The sequence below is a fragment of the Copadichromis virginalis genome, linkage group LG2, assembly GCF_057382275.1.
Source record: "Copadichromis virginalis isolate Kocher_CV1m ecotype Utaka linkage group LG2, C_Virginalis_male_GT1.1, whole genome shotgun sequence".
NCBI lineage: Eukaryota > Metazoa > Chordata > Actinopteri > Cichliformes > Cichlidae > Copadichromis > Copadichromis virginalis.
This window is the reverse complement of record NC_140619.1, coordinates 3752517-3756934: the sequence shown is the minus strand read 5'-3', so window position 1 is coordinate 3756934 and position 4418 is coordinate 3752517.

The following is a 4418-nucleotide window of genomic DNA, read 5'->3' as shown; positions in this document are numbered from 1 at the left end:
TGTCCCGGGCTCTGTGGGGCCGGGAGGCGCTGCTGCACTGGGCCCGGTCTGGATGGGCCTGGGCCCCCTTTCCCTGGCGGGTCGCAGAGTGTGGGAGTGCCTACTGGGGTCAGCGGGGGAGCCCCAGGGAGGGGTTACCTGCCCCTCCCTTCCTTCCCTCCCCATCTCCAGCTGCCTCCCTCTTCCCGCTCCACCACAACCACCCACACATGCAGGGCCTTGGAGTAGGGGTATGTCACCAGGGTGCAGAGGAGGCTACCCCCCCCTCTGTCCCCTTCTGGCTGCCTCTGCCTCAATTTTATCCCACAACTCAGACATTCACATTACTCACACTCTCATTACACATACATATAGGATCTTGGGGGTGGGCACAATCACGGAGTCCAAAGTACCATCAGGGTGTATACCTCACCCCTGGCGTCGTTGCCCACCTCTCAATTTTGAATACACGTAGACATTGAGGGCTAGCAGGAGGGACCATGCGCTTACCTGCTGCTCTCTGGCAGGTAGCTCCATGCCCTCCTGGGTTTTAATTGCACCTTAGAACACACATGCATCAACACTACAATGAGTGAGGTTTGGAGTCTTCTCCCACCCCCATTCTCTGCGTCCTGCTGGAGCGGGGGGGCTAGGAGGAGTTGGCCGTCCGACTGTGGTCTGGAGTGTGGGGCCTCCCTGCTGCTGCGGAGTCGGGGCGGTCTGCCTCTCCCCACCGCAGGGAAAAGGGTAACACCACCTGGGTCTGGGTGCAGTTCCCCCCTCCAGGGGCAAGGGTACCTAGACCCGGTTTGTAGAGTACGCTTGGGGAGTGTGATCGTGTGTACAGCGTCTCTTTATGTCTGTCTCCACGTTGGTTGAGTGTGGAGTAAGTGCATATGAGAGCATGAGGGGGGGAATGGATGTTTGTGTCTGTGTGTGCCTGTATGTCTGTGTCTATATGTCAGGTTGGGTATCAGACACCACCTCTCTGGGGACACCTCAGGCCCTCCAAGGTTTGGAGGCCTATCTCCACCCACCACCACTTCCCCTGCCAGTGGCGGACTCCCTCAGACATCGGTGCGTTGGTGGTTCTTTGTGTCCGGGGATGGGCGTCCAGGTACACACCGGCTCACTCCTTGGCGGCCGCTTATCGGGGCCTGGAACCTGGGGCTCGCTCGGGCCACTTCGGAGGTGGGGTGCCACCGGCCTCTCGGCCTGGGGCTCGGTCACTCAGGCACAGCTGGCGGCCGGCGGAGCTCATGGGCGCGTCACTGCAACTCCCCCTGGCTTCTGCTCCGCGGCTGCTGAGTGAACCCTCATCTGGGACTCTCCTCAGCTCTTACTGGGACAGTGGCGCGGCTGCCCCTCTGTTGGTCTTCTATGGTCTCTTGTGTTCTGGGGGCCTCTGGATGTCTGGAGTTTTGATCTCCTCCATACCCGCTTCACACCCTGGAGGACGGGGCTGTGGCCCCCCCACACTCCCTAGCAGATCGTTACACGGAGAAACCTTTGGAATACAAGCGCGCTGATCCACACAGGTATGCACACGGGTGTTCACTGCTCGTAGACCCAAATTACACCTTTCTTGGCTGCTACTTCGAAGCACATCTGTCCTGCGTGCTGCACAACAACATTGAATATTTAGTATTTACTGCTGTTTACACTTAGCTAGATTAATGCGATGGTGTTGTGTTTAGTATGTTGCTTTGTTTTTTTTTTGTTTTTTTTGCTTGTTTTCTATTCTTCTCGCAACAGGTGATCCAGGAGATTTTTATTTTTTTTCTCCCCCCCTTTCTCACTGTCCCTCTCCCCTTCTGTTTTTCCTTTCCTTCCTCTTTCTTTCTCCCTTTCCTATCCCTCACTCATGTCTGTCCCGTCTGTAACATCTGAAAATAAAATATAATAAATAATAAAAACAAAGATCGACCAAATGGACCAATACGGCAATGCCACGATGATCCGTTTGGCAAAGTAAATCCATTGGGTATCCTTGTTGGTCTTCAGACAACAATTCTGATGGCTAAAGAACCAAATGGGACAGGCAGAAAAAAAAAAAAAAATTATTATTTGTTCTTACTATGTGTCCTGCCTAATGATCTTAGACTTAAACTTAGTATTTAATTCTAACTCTGAGGTCAACAATCATTTGAAAGTAACACACTTCCATTACTAATACTTGTATCACGTCATATAGCTCATCATTTTTAGGAGCAACACACAACACTTACATCTATTTGCATTAGTTACTGTCTTTAGTAAGCTAAATAAAGCTGACAGCAGCTAATACTGCTTTCATTAAGCCCTGTTACAGTTTTTAACAGTGCTAACGTAACAACTGTAATCTGTAACACTTTAAAATAGCTAATAAAATGCTTTAAAAAGATGAGTCCCAGAGACACCTATATAGTTTTAGTTTATACATAATGGTCTCACTTGTTTTTATTACTTTTTATGTATGTTTTAGATTAATGTACACCATCTGGTAATTATATGAATATATAGAAAGTGAAATTCACAGTGATTGGCTAAAACACGGAAAATGTCCTGTGCATCTAAGAGACGAATGTCAAGTGCATACACTGCAGCTGATAGCCATACTTTTCTGCAAAGTATTAGGTAATCTTATCCTGATTAAACTTCACTAATTGATGTGTTTATCTGCATTTGGAACTGTTGATCCATGGATTAGGGGTTTTAATATAAACATGGAGTTACTGAGGAGATTTAACTTAAAGTGGACATGAAACACTTCATTTATAAAGGCTAATTTACAACATGAGCCCTTCTCTCATAAACTGACATAGATACTCAGTGTAGCTGGAGTTAAGAAATTAGTGCTTAGAGTTAAAGTTTTTAAAACGTATTTAGGGCCAGCTTGTGCCAGTACAGAACGTGACATCATCAGGTTGGTTGGTTGCGGTCCATAGACTTACATCAGTTTATGTTAGCTAACTAGTTATAGAATCAGACCGAAGACTAAAACTAAAAATCCGACTAAGGGGGTCACTTTTGTGCTACACTTGGCTTTAACTGTGAGGGTTGTTTTTTTTTAAATCAAGGATATACTGTCCACTTTCATGGTCTCTGTAGCTGGCTTTGGTTGGTCAGAAACTGTTTTTTCCTTGTGGGGCCAGTTGTACAACAAACAGCTGATGTAACAAACAGCACATTGTACATCCCAACTCAGATACGTTTGTTATAGTTTTGGACAGACTGTAGACACATCTCTGTTTCTGTTGCCTTCTGATACTATTGTGGTAAATTATATTTGGATGGGATTCCAATTGAATTGACTTGAATTGAAAGACATAAAGAACAGGTGACCTCTAATTTTCTGCTTCTAATTTCGAATTAAACTGAGGTTATTGTACTCATCCCTAAAAATCTTGTCTAACCAGATACTTAATCAGGATGGCATTACCTTTACCTCCAGTGATACTGTGAGGAATCCTGAAGTTCTTTTTGACAAGGATATGTCCAAGATATGTGCATATTAAACAAATACAGAGGACTGCTTTCCTGCATTTTTGCAATAGCTTCAAAATTAGAAACATCTTTTCCCAGAGTGATGCTGAAAAACTAGTTCCTGTATTTATTTACTTTTAACCTGGACTGTTGTAATGTATTATCATCAGGCTGAAGCGACTGGTCCTAAAAACTCCCTGAAGAGCCTTCAGTTGATCAAAAGTGTTACAGCAAGAGTAAGGCAAGGCAAGGCAAGTTTATTTGTATAGCACAATTCAACAACAAGGTGATTCAAAGTGCTTTACAGAGACATTAGAAACAAGAACAAATAAAAAGCATGATTTAAAATTGAATAAAACAAGCAAATAAACTAACTAACTAATTAACAAACAAACAAACAAACAACAGTATATAAAATCAAAACAGATAAAATCAGAACAGTAGATAAAATCAGTAGTTAAATGTAAGTTTTGAAATTTAAGCTTAAGTACTGGCATATTTCTCTTCATAGGCTCCCTGTTAAATCTAGACTCACATTTAAAATAGTTCTATTCACATACAAGTTCTTGAATAGTCAGTTACCATCTTATCCTGTGTCTAGTATCTAGTACCCGATTCATGCCTTGCCATGCCAAGACTTCAGTGTTTTGTATTTTAGTTTGTAGTTCTCAGCAATACAGCTGCTTAAGTTCACGTTATCTCTCCAGAGTCCTGCACTTTGGTCCTCATCCTGCCTGCCACACAGTCAGACCTTGACAATTAAAAGTAGAATGGGAAGCAGAGCCTTCAGCTTTCAGGCCCCTCTGCTGTGTAACCTGTCACACATCCACTCTACTTTCAAGATTAGGCTTTAAATTTCTTTTTTGATAAAGCTCATAGTCAGGACTGGATCAGGTGACCCTGAATCCTTCCTTAGTTAGGCTGTTATTTCTTAGGCTGCTAGACGCTTACCATGATCCACTTAGTGTTTTTTC